This window comes from Rutidosis leptorrhynchoides, chromosome 3 (assembly GCF_046630445.1).
Source record: "Rutidosis leptorrhynchoides isolate AG116_Rl617_1_P2 chromosome 3, CSIRO_AGI_Rlap_v1, whole genome shotgun sequence".
Classification (NCBI taxonomy): Eukaryota; Viridiplantae; Streptophyta; class Magnoliopsida; order Asterales; family Asteraceae; genus Rutidosis; species Rutidosis leptorrhynchoides.
In genome coordinates this window covers 164,198,365-164,219,866 of record NC_092335.1, presented here as the reverse complement: position 1 = coordinate 164,219,866, position 21,502 = coordinate 164,198,365, and positions in this window count along the sequence as shown.

Sequence of the window (21,502 nt, the reverse complement as noted above, 5' to 3'; positions counted from 1 at the left end):
GGATTATCGCATTAATTCGAAGATGATCATAATTTCCTTAATCGCCGAATAATCAAATCCAATATAGATTACAAAGATTTTCTTTTCGGAGATCAATCGTGATGACGTCAAAAGATACGACGAATCACTATTATCTTATTTCATTCATTTACGATAACTTCACTCACACGTTTCGATTAATCGAATTATTTTATCCATTCTTCTTGAACATGATAAAACTCTATAATCGTTATAATAACATTCTCATTGTTAGTCATGATGACCTCTATCAAATTTCGGGGACGAAATTTCTTTAACGGGTAGGTACTGTGACGACCCGGAAATTTCCGACCAAATTTAAACTTTAATCTTTATATTATTCCGACACGATAAGCAAAGTTCGTTAAGTTAAATCTCAAGAATTTTAAACTGTGTTCATACATTCATTATAACCTCGACCAAATTCTGACGATTCACGAACCGTTATATATAAATAGATATGTATATGTATATATGTATTATAACTTGAGAATATTAATAAAGTATTAAACGTATAATACCTTACACGAACGTATTTGTTTCAATATGATTTTCGATGAAATTAAAAATATATATTAAATGATTGAATTATCAGAAACATTGAATTATGATTACAAGTCTCTGTTGAGAGGTCCACTATGATTTGAGAAAATCTATTCCTCTTAACGATATTCAGAATAATTTGTAAAGCTATTTATAAATAAAAACAAAAAGTGTCATTTACGAAAGTTAGACAAAAGATAGTGGGGAATTGGTTTCCATAATATTCTATTAATTTAGTTTCAAAAGTACAAAGACGTTTTCAGTTTAAAAAGAACTTTATTATTAAAACGTATATAACTTTTATAAATATCTAGAACCACTTTTGACAACTCATTACTTAACCAATATGATAAAGATAACGATATTTATATTTTATTTTATTAAATATATATAACGATTTAAATTAATATTATATATATGCGTATTATACGTATATAGTTTTATACTTTTACTATACTTTAACTTTACCTTTACTTTACTTTTACTTTACTTTTACTTTACTTTAACTTTAATAATTCACTTTAATAATTCACTTTAATAATTCATACTTTAATAATTCACTTTAATAATTTATACTTTAATAATTCACTTTAATAATTCATACTTTAATAATTCACTTTAATAATTCATACTTTAATAATTCATACTTTAATAATTCACTTTAATAATTCATACTTTAATAATTCACTTTAATAATTCAAAAATCTATTATAAATAGAATTCAATAGGTTTCATTATTTCATAGAAACTTGAAAATATATTTCTCTAAACTCTCTCAATCGAATTACATATATATATTTACTTAGTATTATTTCAAGATATTATTAGTATACATAAAATACTACGACGGAGTTATATTCAGACGATTTCAAAATAAGTTTTCAAACGGGATAGAGCTAAGGAAATTATGGGTTATAGCTATGGAGGTTATGGGTATTGTTCGAGGGTATTGCTCGTGAGGTCAACCTAACGTTTATCATTTTCGTTGCGTCTACGTACTTTCCTGCAATATTGAATCACAATATTGATACGTTCGTGAATCCGAGACAAACCCTGCACTTGTTCAGTTCCGTCATATACATAATTGCTACGAAATACAGTATTGTGAGTTTCATTTGCTCCCTTTTTAATTGCTTTTGCAATATATATTTTTGGGCTGAGAATACATGCGCTGTTTTATAAATGTTTTACAAAATAGGCATAAGTACTAAAACAAATTCTATGTGGGTTTAAACCAGAAATATACCCTTAGCTTGGTAACATTAAACTACTTGTCTATGTACGGTAGGCGCGAATCCTAAAGATAGATCTATTGGGCCTGACAAACCCCATCCTGACTATGGGATGCTTTAGTACTTCAAGGTTATATTAAACACACCTGATCTGGTGTACTTCAGAGGGTAAAACATGAACGTTAAGGCTTGTTACCGGGTGCCTACAACTTATAGAATACTTTTATACACTTGCGAGTGTACATATATTTATAAACAGAAATCTTGTGGTCTATTACTATTACGAAAATGATTGATTATGATAAACTAATGAACTCACCAACCTTTTGGTTGACACTTTAAAGCATGTTTATTCTCAGGTATTAAAGAAATCTTCCGCTGTGCATTAGCTCATTTTAAGGATATTACTTGGAGTCATTCATGACATACTTTGAAAGACATTGCATTCGAGTTGTTGAGTTCATCAAGATTAATATTAAGTCAATTATAGTTGGATGTAATATGAAATGGTATGCATGCCGTCAATTTTAGATGTAAAGAAAGTTTGTCTTTTAAAAACGAATGCAATGTTTGTAAAACGTATCATATAGAGGTCAAATATCTCGCGATGTAATCAACTATTGTGAATCGTTTATAATGTATATGAACGGATCCTTTCAGTATTAAGGTGGATCCGGCAAAGATAGAAACTGTTGAAAAGTGGGAAACCCCGAAAACTCCGAAACACATACGCCAGTTTTTAGGACTAGCTGGTTACTACAGAAGGTTCATCCAAGACTTTTCCAGAATAGCAAAACCCTTGACTGCATTAACGCATAAAGGGAAGAAATTTGAATGGAAGGATGAACAAGAGAAAGCGTTTCAGTTATTGAAGAAAAAGCTAACTACGGCACCTATATTGTCATTGCCTGAAGGGAATGATGATTTTGTGATTTATTGTGACGCATCAAAGCAAGGTCTCGGTTGTGTATTAATGCAACGAACGATGGTGATTGCTTATGCATCTAGACAATTGAAGATTCACGAGCAAAATTATACGACGCATGATTTGGAATTAGGCGCGGTTGTTTTTGCATTAAAGACTTGGAGGCACTACTTATATGGGGTCAAAAGTATTATATATACTGACCACAAAAGTCTTCAACACATATTTAATCAGAAACAACTGAATATGAGGCAGCGTAGGTGGATTGAATTGTTGAATGATTACGACTTTGAGATTCGTTACCACCCGGGGAAGGCAAATGTGGTAGCCGATGCCTTGAGCAGGAAGGACAGAGAACCCATTCGAGTAAAATCTATGAATATAATGATTCATAATAACCTTACTACTCAAATAAAGGAGGCGCAACAAGGAGTTTTAAAAGAGGGAAATTTAAAGGATGAAATACCCAAAGGATCGGAGAAGCATCTTAATATTCGGGAATACGGAACCCGGTATAGGGCTGAAAGAATTTGGGTACCAAAATTTGGAGATATGAGAGAAATGGTACTTAGAGAAGCTCATAAAACTAGATACTCAATACATCCTGGAACGGGGAAGATGTACAAGGATCTCAAGAAACATTTTTGGTGGCCGGGTATGAAAGCCGATGTTGCTAAATACGTAGGAGAATGTTTGACGTGTTCTAAGGTCAAAGCTGAGCATCAGAAACCATCAGGTCTACTTCAACAACCCGAAATCCCGGAATGGAAATGGGAAAACATTACCATGGATTTTATCACTAAATTGCCAAGGACTGCAAGTGGTTTTGATACTATTTGGGTAATAGTTGATCGTCTCACCAAATCAGCACACTTCCTGCCAATAAGAGAAGATGACAAGATGGAGAAGTTAGCACGACTGTATTTGAAGGAAGTCGTGTCCAGACATGGAATATCAATCTCTATTATCTCTGATAGGGATGGCAGATTTATTTCAAGATTCTGGCAGACATTACAGCAAGCATTAGGAACTCGTCTATACATGAGTACTGCCTATCATCCACAAACTGATGGGCAGAGCGAAAGGACGATACAAACGCTTGAAGACATGCTACGAGCATGTGTTATTGATTTCGGAAACAGTTGGGATCGACATCTACCGTTAGCATAATTTTCCTACAACAACAGCTACCATTCAAGCATTGAGATGGCGCCGTTTGAAGCACTTTATGGTAGAAAGTGCAGGTCTCCGATTTGTTGGAGTGAAGTGGGGGATAGACAGATTACGGGTCCGGAGATTATACAAGAAACTACCGAGAAGATCATCCAAATTCAACAACGGTTGAAAACCGCCCAAAGTCGATAAAAGAGCTACGCTGACATTAAAAGAAAAGATATAGAATTTGAAATTGGAGAGATGGTCATGCTTAAAGTTGCACCTTGGAAAGGCATTGTTCGATTTGGTAAACGAGGGAAATTAAATCCAAGGTATATTGGACCATTCAAGATTATCGATCGTGTCGGACCAGTAGCTTACCGACTTGAGTTACCTCAACAACTCGCAGCTGTACATAACACTTTCCACGTCTCGAATTTGAAGAAATGTTTTGCTAAAGAAGATCTCACTATTCCGTTAGATGAAATCCAAATCAACGAAAAACTTCAATTCATCGAAGAACCCGTCGAAATAATGGATCGTGAGGTTAAAAGACTTAAGCAAAACTAGATACCAATTGTTAAGGTTCGATGGAATGCTCGTAGAGGACCCGAGTTCACCTGGGAGCGTGAAGATCAGATGAAGAAGAAATACCCGCATCTATTTCCAGAAGATTCGTCAACACCTTCAACAGCTTAAAATTTCGGGACGAAATTTATTTAACGGGTAGGTACTGTAGTGACCCAAACTTTTCCATGTTTATATATATTAATTGAGATTGATATTTACATGATTAAATTTTTCCAACATGTTAAGCAATCAAACTTGTTAAGAATTGATTAATTGAAATATGTTTCATATAGACAATTGACCACCCAAGTTGACCGGTGATTCACGAACGTTAAAACTTGTAAAAACTATACGATGACATATATATGGTTATATATATAGTTAACATGTTTTTATTATAAGTATGTATCTCATTAGGTATTTTAACAATGAGTTATATACATAAAAATGAGACTATTAATTTAAGAAACTCGAAAACGATATATATAACGATTATCGTTATAACAACGTCTTACTAGGTACATATGATTCATATTAAGATATTGATACACTTGGTTAATTATGTTAAATGATAAGTAAATATATTATTAAGTGTATTAACAATGAAATACATATGTAAAAATAAGACTACTAACTTAATGATTTCGAAACGAGACATATATGTAACGATTATCGTTGTAATGACATTTAACTGTATATACATCATACTAAGATATATTATATATCATAATATCATGATAATATAATAATTTAACATCTCATTTGTTATAATAAACAATGGGTTAACAACATTCAACAAGATCGTTAACCTAAAGGTTTCAAAACAACATTTACATGTAACGACTAACGATGACTTAACGACTCAGTTAAAATGTATATACATGTAGTGTTTTAATATGTATTCATACACTTTTGAAAGACTTCAAGACACTTATCAAAATACTTCTACTTAACAAAAATGCTTACAATTACATCCTCGTTCAGTTTCATCAACAATTCTACTCGTATGCACCCGTATTCGTACTCGTACAATACACAGCTTTTAGATGTATGTGCTATTGGTATATACACTCCAATGATCAGCTCTTAGCAGCCCATTTGAGTCACCTAACACATGTGGGAACCATCATTTGGCAACTAGCATGAAATATCTCATAAAATTACAAAAATATGAGTAATCATTCATGACTTATTTACATGAAAACAAAATTACATATCCTTTATATCTAATCCATACACCAACGACCAAAAACACCTACAAACACTTTCATTCTTAAATTTTCTTCATCTAATTGATCTCTCTCAAGTTCTATCTTCAAGTTCTAAGTGTTCTTCATATATTTTACAAGTTCTAGTTACATAAAATCAAGAATACTTTCAAGTTTGCTAGCTCACTTCCAATCTTGTAAGGTGATCATCCAACCTCAAGAAATCTTTGTTTCTTACAGTAGGTTATCATTCTAATACAAGGTAATAATCATATTCAAACTTTGGTTCAATTTCTATAAATATAACAATCTTATTTCAAGTGATGATCTTACTTGAACTTGTTTTCGTGTCATGATTCTGCTTCAAGAACTTCGAGTCATCCAAGGATCCGTTGAAGCTAGATCCATTTTTCTCTTTTCCAGTAGGTTTATCCAAGGAACTTAAGGTAGTAATGATGATCATAACATCATTCGATTCATACATATAAAGCTATCTTATTCGAAGGTTTAAACTTGTAATCACTAGAACATAGTTTAGTTAATTCTAAACTTGTTCGCAAACAAAAGTTAATCCTTCTAACTTGACTTTTAAAATCAACTAAACACATGTTCTATATCTATATGATATGCTAACTTAATGATTTAAAACCTGGAAACACGAAAAACATCGTAAAATCGGATTTACGCCGTCGTAGTAACACCGCGGGCTGTTTTGGGTTAGTTAATTAAAAACTATGATAAACTTTGATTTAAAAGTTGTTATTCTGAGAAAATGATTTTTATTATGAACATGAAACTATATCCAAAAATTATGGTTAAACTCAAAGTGGAAGTATGTTTTCTAAAATGGTCATCTAGACGTCGTTCTTTCGACTGAAATGACTACCTTTACAAAAACGACTTGTAACTTATTTTTCTGACTATAAACCTATACTTTTTCTGTTTAGATTCATAAAATAGAGTTCAATATGAAACCATAGCAATTTGATTTACTCAAAACGGATTTAAAATGAAGAAGTTATGGGTAAAACAAGATTGGATAATTTTTCTCATTTTAGCTACGTGAAAATTGGTAACAAATCTATTCCAACCATAACTTAATCAACTTGTATTGTATATTATGTAATCTTGAGATACCATAGACACGTATACAATGTTTCGACCTATCATGTCGACACATCTATATATATTTCGGAACAACCATAGACACTCTATATGTTAATGTTGGAGTTAGCTATACAGGGTTGAGGTTGATTCCAAAATATATATAGTTTGAGTTGTGATCAATACTGAGATACGTATACACTGGGTCGTGGATTGATTCAAGATAATATTTATCGATTTATTTCTGTACATCTAACTGTGGACAACTAGTTGTAGGTTACTAACGAGGACAGCTGACTTAATAAACTTAAAACATCAAAATATATTAAAAGTGTTGTAAATATATTTTGAACATACTTTGATATACATGTAGTGTTTTAATATGTATTTATACACTTTTGAAAGACTTCAAGACACTTATCAAAATACTTCTACTTAACAAAAATGCTTACAATTACATCCTCGTTCAGTTTCATCAACAATTCTACTCGTATGCACCCGTATTCGTACTCGTACAATACACAGCTTTTAGATGTATGTGCTATTGGTATATACACTCCAATGATCAGCTCTTAGCAGCCCATTTGAGTCACCTAACACATGTGGGAACCATCATTTGGCAACTAGCATGAAATATCTCATAAAATTACAAAAATATGAGTAATCATTCATGACTTATTTACATGAAAACAAAATTACATATCCTTTATATCTAATCCATACACCAACGACCAAAAACACCTACAAACACTTTCATTCTTAAATTTTCTTCATCTAATTGATCTCTCTCAAGTTCTATCTTCAAGTTCTAAGTGTTCTTCATATATTTTACAAGTTCTAGTTACATAAAATCAAGAATACTTTCAAGTTTGCTAGCTCACTTCCAATCTTGTAAGGTGATCATCCAACCTCAAGAAATCTTTGTTTCTTACAGTAGGTTATCATTCTAATACAAGGTAATAATCATATTCAAACTTTGGTTCAATTTCTATAAATATAACAATCTTATTTCAAGTGATGATCTTACTTGAACTTGTTTTCGTGTCATGATTCTGCTTCAAGAACTTCGAGTCATCCAAGGATCCGTTGAAGCTAGATCCATTTTTCTCTTTTCCAGTAGGTTTATCCAAGGAACTTAAGGTAGTAATGATGATCATAACATCATTCGATTCATACATATAAAGCTATCTTATTCGAAGGTTTAAACTTGTAATCACTAGAACATAGTTTAGTTAATTCTAAACTTGTTCGCAAACAAAAGTTAATCCTTCTAACTTGACTTTTAAAATCAACTAAACACATGTTCTATATCTATATGATATGCTAACTTAATGATTTAAAACCTGGAAACACGAAAAACATCGTAAAATCGGATTTACGCCGTCGTAGTAACACCGCGGGCTGTTTTGGGTTAGTTAATTAAAAACTATGATAAACTTTGATTTAAAAGTTGTTATTCTGAGAAAATGATTTTTATTATGAACATGAAACTATATCCAAAAATTATGGTTAAACTCAAAGTGGAAGTATGTTTTCTAAAATGGTCATCTAGACGTCGTTCTTTCGACTGAAATGACTACCTTTACAAAAACGACTTGTAACTTATTTTTCTGACTATAAACCTATACTTTTTCTGTTTAGATTCATAAAATAGAGTTCAATATGAAACCATAGCAATTTGATTTACTCAAAACGGATTTAAAATGAAGAAGTTATGGGTAAAACAAGATTGGATAATTTTTCTCATTTTAGCTACGTGAAAATTGGTAACAAATCTATTCCAACCATAACTTAATCAACTTGTATTGTATATTATGTAATCTTGAGATACCATAGACACGTATACAATGTTTCGACCTATCATGTCGACACATCTATATATATTTCGGAACAACCATAGACACTCTATATGTGAATGTTGGAGTTAGCTATACAGAGTTGAGGTTGATTCCAAAATATATATAGTTTAAGTTGTGATCAATACTGAGATACGTATACACTGGGTCGTGGATTGATTCAAGATAATATTTATCGATTTATTTCTGTACATCTAACTGTGGACAACTAGTTGTAGGTTACTAACGAGGACAGCTGACTTAATAAACTTAAAACATCAAAATATATTAAAAGTGTTGTAAATATATTTTGAACATACTTTGATATATATGTATATATTGTTATAGGTTCGTGAATCAACCAGTGGCCAAGTCTTACTTCCCGACGAAGTAAAAATCTGTGAAAGTGAGTTATAGTCCCACTTTTAAAATCTAATATTTTTGGGATGAGAATACATGCAGGTTTTATAAATGATTTACAAAATAGACACAAGTACGTGAAACTACATTCTATGGTTGAATTATCGAAATCGAATATGCCCCTTTTTATTAAGTCTGGTAATCTAAGAATTAGGGAACAGACACCCTAATTGACGCGAATCCTAAAGATAGATCTATCGGGCCCAACAAGCCCCATCCAAAGTACCGGATGCTTTAGTACTTCGAAATTTATATCATATCCGAAGGGTGTCCCGGAATGATGGGGATATTCTTATATATGCATCTTGTTAATGTCGGTTACCAGGTGTTCACCATATGAATGATTTTTATCTCTATGTATGGGATGTGTATTGAAATATGAAATCTTGTGGTCTATTATTATGATTTGATATATATAGGTTAAACCTATAACTCACCAACATTTTTGTTGACGTTTTAAGCATGTTTATTCTCAGGTGATTATTAAGAGCTTCCGCTGTCGCATACTTAAATAAGGACGAGATTTGGAGTCCATGCTTGTATGATATTGTGTAAAAACTGCATTCAAGAAACTTATTTTGTTGTAACATATTTGTATTGTAAACCATTATGTAATGGTCGTGTGTAAAAAGGATATTTTAGATTATCATTATTTGATAATCTACGTAAAGCTTTTTAAACCTTTATTGATGAAATAAAGGTTATGGTTTGTTTTAAAATGAATGCAGTCTTTGAAAAACATCTCATATAGAGGTCAAAACCTCGCAACGAAATCAATTAATATGGAACGTTTTTAATCAATAAGAACGGGACATTTCAGATTAAATGTTAAGTATGGTTATCAAGTGCTCAACAACTTAGAATATTTTTATTAAAACGTTTATATATGAAATCTTGTGGTCTATATTTATAACGCTGCCGGCATTAAACCTATATCTCACCAACTTTATGTTGACGTTTTAAGCATGTTTATTCTCAGGTGATAACTAAAAGCTTCCGCTGCAATATGTTGAATTTAAGCAAGATCTTGAGTATGCATATTTGTGTCAAAAATAAAACTGCATATCGGAGGATTTGTAATGTAAAATATGTTGGAGGTCGTATTGTTATTATCACATGTAAAGTTGGTAAGTCTAAGATTATCGCTAAACGATAATCATTATTAAGTTGTTTAAACCTTGTATTTGTAATAAAAGCTATGGTTTGTATTGTAAAAACGAATGCAGTTCTTGAAAATGTCGCATATAGAGGTCAATACCTCGCGATGAAATCATATGTTATTGTATTCGTCCTAATGGTTAAGGTCGGGTTATGACACCTACTCCGGTTGGTGGAGCTATTTATGGTAGAGGTGTGCGGAATGAGGATGAGGTAGATGCGGTCCACATATCACGAATGATCGTCCTGATAATGTGGTTTTAGGTGATGATCAGGTTCAAATGCCCATTGGAAGGAATCGAGCAAAGAAAGCAGCTAGGACTTCTGTATCTTTTGATGCGACGACGAGCTCTCGTTCAACAAACTCTTCAAAATTTGAGGATTTATGCGAACAAGTTAATGCATACAAGACCGAAGTTGTACATAAAAAGCTTCACCAAATGGATACAATCACCAAGGCGGAACGTATGAAAGCCGCACTCGAAGCCACAAAATTTCTGCCATCCTTGGACATTTCAAGTATATCGAACCCGAAGGAAAGGAAGCGTTACATGAAGAAGAAAAAGAACTTGCTTGAAGAGTACGGCGACTTAATTCAGTTGTCGGATGAGGACGACGAGTAGTTTAATATTGTATTTCAATTTTTAGGACTTTATAAAAATAAAGTAATTTAAGACTTTTATTTATTGTAATTTTCTATTTTTAGAAATTTTTATCGTGTAATCGTATCATTAATATTAATTTTAGTGAACTTTATTAAATTAATTTGTTATTAAAGTTACAAAATAATAATATTATGAATTAAACAAAATAAAAACTAAAATCAACAAAAATTAAAAAAAAACACTTTTAAAGATGTTCTAATAATGAGAGGTGATATTTCCATTTTCTATTTCAATATATCCACAACAATTATGTGCAATTCTTTTTAAATACTCTCAAAAGTAGAGAAAGTCATCGCTCTCCCTATTCGACAGATAGAGAGATTGCTTTCGAGTGGACCTTCGGCCAATAAGTAGGAATAATATTTTATAAAAACAAAATAAAAATTAAAAATAAAATTGAGATGCTATGAAAATGGTAAAATCAAATTTCCATGGGTTTTAAATTTTGCTTGAAATTTAATTTAGGCTTTAAGAGTTAGTCAAGTCGTCAATAAATCGACGCTTGGTGTCGACTCAATAACTAGAGCGCTAAATAACTTAAGTATAATTGGAACTTTAATGATATTTAATAGTTATTTAGAGATATGGACCATATTTTGGGACAAACGAAAATAAAAAGGTGGACAGTTTTTTTTGGGATGGTGGTAGTATATATATATATATATATATATATATATATATATATATATATATATATATATATATATATATATATATATATATATATATATATTAATCTATCTATTAACTACATATATATCTATAAGCTTATGTCCACATGTCACCACCTCCTTCATTCAAGCCCCACTACATAAATAATCTCTATTCACAACAAACCTATACATACACATGATTTGTTCCTATATTTTTTTACCTCATAAACTACCTATAGGTTTCAGGTAAATTGCCAGTTTGTTTATTATATTCTTTAAATTTTTTTTTTATTTCAGGCATTTCGTCGAACAGTTTGGTGATACAGAAATATATGATGATGTAATTGCTTAGATAGTGGATAAAATGGTATATGAATGGTTTGTGATAGGAGAAATCCATAATTTTAGTGTTTAAGTATACGAGTTATTTGATGGTTTGTAAACTTCATCCATTAGTTTGGTTCATTCTGTCAAGCATTTTGTTTAAAACTTTGGGGTACTTGAGGTTTTTGATGAGCTAAATGCTTAGATGTTATTAATTTAAACGTTTATTTGGAGACTTTGTTTAATGTTTTGTGATTCACAGCGGTAGTATATTGTACTATACGTTCCCTACAAAGCAAATGCAATACAATTTACATCACAATTCATATTTACTTGAAAGTTATAACTTCTGATTGCAAAAATGATTAATCATTGTGACTGCACTGTTTCGAAATAATTGTTTGATTTATTTTACCCTAAATTGAGGATTTTTAATGATTGTTATACTAGGTTTGAAAACCTTCATGAATTATGGATGTATCTAACCAATTGTGTCAATTTGAGTATTGCAGTATTGCTATTTTTTCATGAAACTCCAAAAAAAAAAAGTTATCTTTTCCGTTAAATGTTTTGGTTAGCTGTCCTTGTCATAATGAGTATAATATACAAATAATTCATAACATTGATGATTAAGATCCATAAGTTAGTTAAAAGCATTTTTATGCCACGTTCCTTTGCCTACAAGAGTCAAAGAGGTCAACTCTGTTCCGGATCAAGGCTTCCGATGAAGCAGCTCCAGTAGATGCTAACGAGTTGTTCACAGACCTAAAGGAAAAGGTGGATACGAGTTGTTAACTCTTTTTTGTTTCATATCTCATATCCTCCTTATGATATCATCATGTGATTTTGACATTTGTGTGTTATTCAACACTTTTTTGAAGTGGGATGCAGTTGAAAACAAGTCCACAGTTATAATTTATGGAGGAGGAGGTATTGGTGCAATTTGGCTATCCTCAATCCTTATTGGTATCATCAACTCGGTGCCATTGGTAAGTATTAGCCTAAATAACTTTTCGAAATACATTTTTGTTACATTATCAGTCTAGATGTATGCAGGTGACAATATAGTGGGTTAGGTAAGTTGGGTAACAAATAAAAAGGGTGTGGTTTTAAAGAGTACTTTTGTATGGGCCAAAAAACTGATTATTAACAGGTTGAATCGATCATTATGTCGAAAATCGATTGACGAGATATATTATCATGTGTAATATTCATCTTTTGAAGGTGATGAGGATCGGTTGTTTCAAGCGATGTTTCAAGGTACCCATATTCATGATTCAAAACCCTAATTTTGACAAAAAAAAAACAATTATTTTTTCTTTTTTGTTTTGAAACAATAATTTTGGTAATCGTTTATGAATCAATTATGGTTTCAGTTCTCAATCTAAATGACAAAAGGCAGTCAAACGCGATCATGGAGTGACGGTTATTTGATCACAGCATCGGCGCCGTCTCATGAAGCGAATATGTAAGTCTTCATGTACTTTTCTTCGTACCTTTACTGAAATCGATTTAAGCTAACATATTCAACCGTCTGTTGTTCATTTCTCTTTCAAACACACAAACATAAAATAATCACTCTCAAACATAGACTGAAATTGGTAATCAAACCGGATCTTCTAAATCGATGCCGTCACAACTTCTATACACGTCGATTTGCCATCGCCAAAGGTATTGTTGTTTGTTTTATTTAGGGTTTATGTGGCTACTTTGTTCCCCTCAATTTTATGCTTTAACTGGGCGATTGTTTGTTTCGGTAATCTTTCAGTTTTGCGTACGACGATCAGCCGTAGTTTTTTCAGGAGATTTAAGGTAAGATTTACCGCAAGAAGAATTATTTAATGGTTGTCGGTTAAAGATATCATCGTTGATGATCCTAAAATAATTTTTCTTATGAACATGAAACTATATCCAAAAATTATGGTTAAACTCAAAGTGAAAGTATGTTTTCCAAAATGGTCATCTAGACGTCGTTCTTTCGACTGAAATGACTACCTTTACTAAAACGACTTGTAACTTATATTTTTGACTATAAACCTATACATTTTTGTCTAGATTCATAAAATAGAGTTCAATATGAAACCATAGCAATTCGATTCACTCAAAACGGATTTAAAACGAATAAGTTATGGGTAAAACAAGATTGGATATTTTTGCTTGTTGTAGCTACGTAAAAATTGGTAACAAATCTATATTAATCATATCCTAGCTAACTTATAATGTATTATACATGTATTCTAATATATTATGTAATCTTGGGATACCATAGACACGTATGCAAATGTTTTGACATATCATATCGACCCATGTATATATATTATTTGGAATAACCATAGACACTATATGCAGTAATGTTGGAGTTAGCTATACAGTGTTGAGGTTGATTCCAAAAATAAATATGCTTTGAGTTGTGATCTAGCCTGAGACGTGTATTCACTGGGTCGTGGATTGATTCAAGATAATATATATCGATTTATTTCTGTACATCTAACTGTGGACAACTAGTTGTAGGTTACTAACGAGGACAGCTGACTTAATAAACTTAAAACATCAAAATGTATTAAAAGTGTTGTAAATATATTTTGAACATACTTTGATATATATGTACATATTTGTTATAGGTTCGTGAATCGACCAGTGGCCAAGTCTTACTTCCCGACGAAGTAAAAATCTGTGAAAGTGAGTTATAGTCCCACTTTTAAAATCTAATATTTTGGGATGAGAATACATGCAGTTTTATAAATGTTTACGAAATAGACACAAGTAATTGAAACTACATTATATATGTGAATGATCGAAGCCGAATATGCCCCTTTTGCTTGGTAACCTAAGAATTAGTAAACCGATCTACTAATTGACGCGAATCCTAAAGATAGACCTATTGGGCCTAACGAACCCCATCCAAAGTACCGGATGCTTTAGTACTTCGAATTCATTTTTATCATGTTCGAAGGATTTCCCGGAATGATAGGGGATATTCTTATATGCATCTTGTTAATGTCGGTTACCAGGGGTTCACCATATGAATGAATTTTATCTCTATGTATGGGATGTATATTGAAATATGAAATCTTGTGGTCTATTATTATGATTTGATAATATATAGGATAAACCTATAACTCACCAACATTTTTGTTGACGTTTTAAGCATGTTTATTCTCAGGTGATTATTAAGAGCTTCCGTTGTTGCATACTAAAATAAGGACAAGATTTGGAGTCCATGCTTGTATGATATTATGTAAAAACTGCATTCAAGAAACTTATTTTTGATGTAATATGTTCTTATTGTAAACCATTATGTAATGGTCGTGTGTAAATGGTATATTTTAGATTATCATTATTTGATAATCTACGTAATGCTTTTTAAACCTTTATCGATAAAATAAAGGTTATGGTTGTTTTAAAAATGAATGCAGTCTTTGAAAAACGTCTCATATAGAGGTCAAAACCTCGCGACGAAATCAATTAATATGGAACGTTTATAATCAATATGAACGGGACATTTCAAGTATGTCATACGATCGCATGGTATTAAGCCTTCCTGGCCACGCGATCACATGGCCACCTTTTCCTGGACACAAAGCACCAAAAACGTGGGCTGCTCGTATTTATAATAATATATAATATAATATATATAATTTTATATAATTATATATATTATATTATATTCTTGTACTCCGTTGACTTGTAATTTTAGCTCCGTTGCGTCGCGCGTTGATAGTTGGTTCATGTCCCGGTTCCGGATTTTCGAACGTCCTTTCGTACGATTTAATATCTTGTACTTTGTGTTTTGTGGCTGGTACTCTTGTAACTTTTAAACGTTTATCATCAATAAATTGAACCACTTGGATTGTACTTTGTACTTTTTAGCGTTTTGGTCATTTGCGTCTTCAATTTGTCGAATCTATCTTTTGTCTTCACCTTTTATTATTTAAATGAATATCACTTGTAAATAGAACAATTGCAACTAAAAGCTTGTCTTTCTTGAAGGATAATGCTATGAAATATATGTTCGTTTTTAGCATTATCAAATATTCTCACACTTGAGCGTTGCTTGTCCTCAAGCAATATAGAACTTGAATATAACTTTACTAGAATCACTTCTTTATTCTTCACACTTTGTACATCAGTGATTTTTATACGGCAGTATGAACAATGATAGTAACAATGTGGTTTACAGTCCCACATGACTATAAAAATTGGATCTTTATGTTAACATTTGATCTTTTGAAAATTCAATCTAGCTTTTACCCTAGATAAGTTTTCCGAAATAACCCTTCACCGGTGTTTGCAAATTGTTTTTGTGGGTTTTGTGGGTTTCAGATTTGAAAATTTTAGCTCAAAACTTATGGTTTTGTGTCACCCACTTGCTAACCTTGTATTGGGAAAGCAACACGTCCAGTTTACTTGCTCCGTATATTACCTTTCGGTAAACTACCATCTAGTTGTAAAAAAAAGCGTTGAACAAAGAACTGTTAAGGCAATGTCCCGTGACATGCTTTTGATTATGGTCTATTTCGTGTCGAATGCAATTACTATCCTTTGTAGGAGCAATAGTAAAGATCACCCTATAGTTTTTCGGTCTGGCACAAGGTCCTATCTTCGACCATGTTATGCAACCACCGTTCTTACGGTTGACACCCGATTTGGTTCAGGTGACCTAATGAATTCCAGGTGAATTCCTAGGATTTTACGTTCAATGGTAATGAACGCATTGGAAATGATTTTTCAAAAAATAAATCGGTTTGTAATTTGATCAAAATATTTTCTCTTTCAAGCTCGAGTTTTGATATCATCGAATTCCATGAGTTTGAATTCTCAATCTTTAAGGTCAATCTCAAGGATTGAGTAATATCAGTCTTAAAAGCTGATTTTTTTGATCTTTAAGGAGATTATCCTTTCTCGGGATCTGATTCATTAGTCTTATAAGCTAATTTGCACGGTGCCCCCCATTGTACGAGACAGATGTAGTGACCCGAGCTTTTCCATGATTATATATTAATTGAAAACTATATTTGCATGATTAAATGTTTCCAACATGTTAAGAAATCAAACTTGTTAAGACTTGATTAATTGAAATAGGTTTCATATAAACAATTGACCACCCAAGTTGACCGGTGATTCACGAACGTTAAAACTTGTAAAAACTATATGATGATATATATATTATTATATATATAGTTAACATGATATTATGATAAGTAAGTATCTCATTAGGTATTTTAACAATGAGTTATATACATAAAATTGAGTTTATTGAATTAAGAAACTCGAAACGATATATATAACGATTATCGTTATAACAACGTCTTACTAAATACATATTAATCATATTAAGATATTGATACACTATGTTTAACATGATAAAATGATAATTAAGTATATCATTAAGTGTGTTAACAATGAACTACATATGTAAAACAAGACTACTAACTTAAGAATTTCAAAACGAGACATATATGTAACGATTATCGTTGTAACAACATTTAACTGTATATATATCATACTAAGATATATTAATATATCATAATATCATGATAATGTAATAATTTAACATCTCTTTAGATATTATAAAAAATGGGTTAACAACATTTAACAAGATCGTTAACCTAAAGGTTTCAAAACAACACTTACATGTAACGACTAACGATGACTTAAGGACTCAGTTAAAATGTATATACATGTAGTGTTTTAATATGTATTCATACACTTTTGAAAGACTTTAATAAACTTATCAAAATACTTCTACTTAACAAAAATGCTTACAATTACATCCTCGTTCAGTTTCATCAACAATTCTACTCGTATGCACCCGTATTCGTACTCGTACAATACACAGCTTCTAAATATATGTACTGTTGGTAAATACACTCCAATTATCAGCTCTTAGCAGCCCACGTGAGTAATCTAACACATGTGGGAACCATCATTTGGCAACTAGCATGAAATATCTCATAAAATTACAAAAATATTAGTAATCATTCATGACTTATTTACATGAAAACAAAATTACATATCCTTTATATCTAATCCATATACCAATGACCAAAAACACCTACAAACACTTTCATTCTTCAATTTTCTTCATCTAATTGATCTCTCTCAAGTTCCATCTTCAAGTTCTAAGTGTTCTTCATAAATTCTACAAGTTCTAGTTTCATAAAATCAAGAATACTTCCAAGTTTACTAGCTCACTTCCAATCTTGTAAAGTGATCATCCAACCTCAAGAAATCCTTGTTGTTACAGTAAGATATCATTCTAAATCAAGGTAATACTCATATACAAACTTTGATTCAATTCCTATAACTATAACTATCTTAATTCGAGTGATAATCTTACTTGAACTTGTTTTCGTGTCATGATTCTACTTCAAGAACTTTCAAGCCATCCAAGATCTTTTGAAGCTAGATCATTTCTTGTCACTTCCAGTAGGTTTACCTACTAAACTTAAGGTAGTAATTATGTTCATAACATCATTCGATTCATACATATAAAACTATCTTATTCGAAGATTTGAACATGTAATCACTAGAACATAGTTTAGTTAATTCTAAACTTGTTCGCAAACAAAAGTTAATCCTACTACCTTGACTTTTAAAATAAACTAAACACATTTTCTATATCTATATTATATGTTAACTTAATGATTTAAAACCGAAAAACACAAAAAACACCGTAAAACCGGATATACGCCGACGTAGTAACACCGCGGGCTGTTTTGGGTTAGTTAATTAAAAACTATGATAAACTTTGATTTAAAATTTGTTCTTCTGGGAAAATGATTTTTCTTATGAACATGAAACTATATCCAAAAATCATGGTTAAACTCAAAGTGGAAGTATGTTTTTCAAAATGGTCATCAAGACGTCGTTCTTTCGACTAAAATGACTACCTCTTACAAAAACGACTTGTAACTTATGTTTCTAACTATATACCTATACTTTTTCTGTTTAGATTCATAAAATAGAGTTCAATATGAAACCATAGAAATTTGATTCACTCAAAACGGATTTAAAACGACGAAGTTATGGGTAAAACAAGATTGGATATTTTTTTATTATTGTAGCTACGGGAAATATTGTAACAATTCTATACAAATCATATCCTAGCTAACATATATTGTATTATACATGTATTCTAATATATTATGTAATCTTGGGATACCATAGACACGTATGCAAATGTTTTGACATATCATATCGACCCATGTATATATATTATTTGGAACAACCATAGACACTCTATATGCAGTAATGTTGGAGTTAGCTATACAGGGTTGAGGTTGATTCCAAATATATATATGCTTTGATTCCAAAAATCGACCAGTGGCCAAGTCTTACTTCTCGACGAAGTAAAAATCTGTGAAAGTGAGTTATAGTCCCACTTTTAAAATCTAATATTTTGGAATGAGAATACATGCAGCTTTATAAATGTTTTACAAAATAGACACAAGTAAATGAAACTACAATATAAGGGTGAATGATCGAAGCCGAATATGCCCCTTTTTAGCTTGGTAGCCTAAGAATTTGGGAACAGACCCCCAAATTGACGCGAATTCTAAAGATAGATCTATCGGGCCCAACAAGCCCCATTCTGGAATTTGGAATGCTTTAGTACCTTCGAAATTATCATATCTGATGGGTGTCCCGGAATGATGGGGATATTCTATATGCATCTTGTTAATGTCGGTTACCAGGTGTTCACCATATGAATGATTTTTATCTCTATGTATGGGATGTATATTGAAATATGTAATCTTGTGGTCTATTATTATGATTTGATAATATATAGGTTAAACCTATAACTCACGAACATTTTTGTTGACATTTTAAGCATGTTTATTCTCAGGTGATTTTTAAGAGCTTCCGCTATTGCATACTAAAATAAGGACAAGATTTGGAGTCCATGCTTGTATGATATTGTGTAAAAACTGCATTCAACAAACTTATTTTTGATGTAATATATTCTTATTGTAAACCATTATGTAATGGTCGTGTGTAAACAGTATATTTTAGATTATCATTATTTGATAATATACGTAATACTTTTTAAACCTTTATCGATAAAATAAAGGTTATGCTTGTTTTAAAAATGAATGCAGTCTTTGAAAAACGTCTCATATAGAGGTCAAAATCTCGTGACGAAATCAATTAATATGGAACGTTTATAATCAATATGAACGGGACATTTCAGTTGGTATCCGAGCGTTGGTCTTAGAGAACCAGGAATTTGCATTAGTGTGTCTTATCGAGTTTGTTAGGATACATTAGTGAGTCTGGACTTCGACCGTGTTTTCTTTAAAAACGATTGCTTAACACTTTTGTTGGAAACTATATATTATTAACATGTAAATATTATGTGATATATTAACCTCTTAATGTGTTTGATATTGTGTGATAGATGTCTACCATTAGTACAAATCTCATCGATTCACCTAATAATAATGAAGAGTCGAATATATTTTGGGAAGAATCACAAATTCCCGAAGAAGAATCGGAAGAGGAGGAATCGGAAGAGGAGGAACCGGAAGAGGAGGAACCGGAAGAGGAGGAACCGGAAGAAGAAGAAGAGGTTCTGGAGGAAGAAATATCGATACCTACAGTAATTCGATTAAATAAAAGAAAATGCTCAACCAACGGACCAAAGTTAATAATGGTCAATGGTGTTTCCGCCGAGGAAGCAAAATATTGGGAAGATTATCAATTTTTCGATGAATTGGATCCCGGTGAGGATTCCGATGATGTTATAGAAATTACCTCGACCCAATTTAATAAAGCAAAAGAAAATAATAAGGGAAAAGGTATAAAAATAGAGAAACCCGATTCCAACCCCGATGAACTTTATATGTATCGGCAACATCCGTATTTCCTAAAATTCAACAATGACCCGGGAACCTCTAAACCACCAGGTTTTTCTAAACCATTGTGGAAAACGAAGGCTCGTATTAGAGGAACACCATATATTCCTAGAAAATTAGGAAAACGAACCAAGTCCGAAGAAAAAGAAACCAGTTGTAATGACCCGGAAATTTTCGACCAAATTTAAACCTTAACCTTTATATGTTTCTGACACGATAAGCAAAAAAACTTAATGATGAGTCTAGAAAGTTTGAAATCTCTATTTGGATAATTAGTTACCCTTTGACCAAGCCTGACGATTCACGAACTATTATGTGTATTAAATATGTAAATATATAGGTATAAACAAATTCTATACATAAATAATATTATATTTTAAATTATAAATATTAAAGATTATGAATTATATATGACCAAATATATAATCAGATATATATATATATATATATATATATATATATATATATATATATATATATATATATATATATATATATATATATATATATATATATATATATATGTACACATACTGATATATTATATTTATACAAATATGATTAAAATACATATGTGAATAGAAAAAAAATCACGAAATTCATTTTTATTTATTTATTTCCTTTTTCAAACTGTATGTAATTTTGTACTTTTGCATCAGATTATTGAAATTAGTCCAACAAAAGGTACCAATCTCTTTCGATTACTATCTACTTTTCTTTAAACCTTTGTTTTCTTCTTCTTGGATGGTATATTTCTGTCTGCTTCAATTATTCTATCGACATCTCCTTTGGCTATAAAACAATCGATTATCTCATAATTGTTAAGAGTTTCCT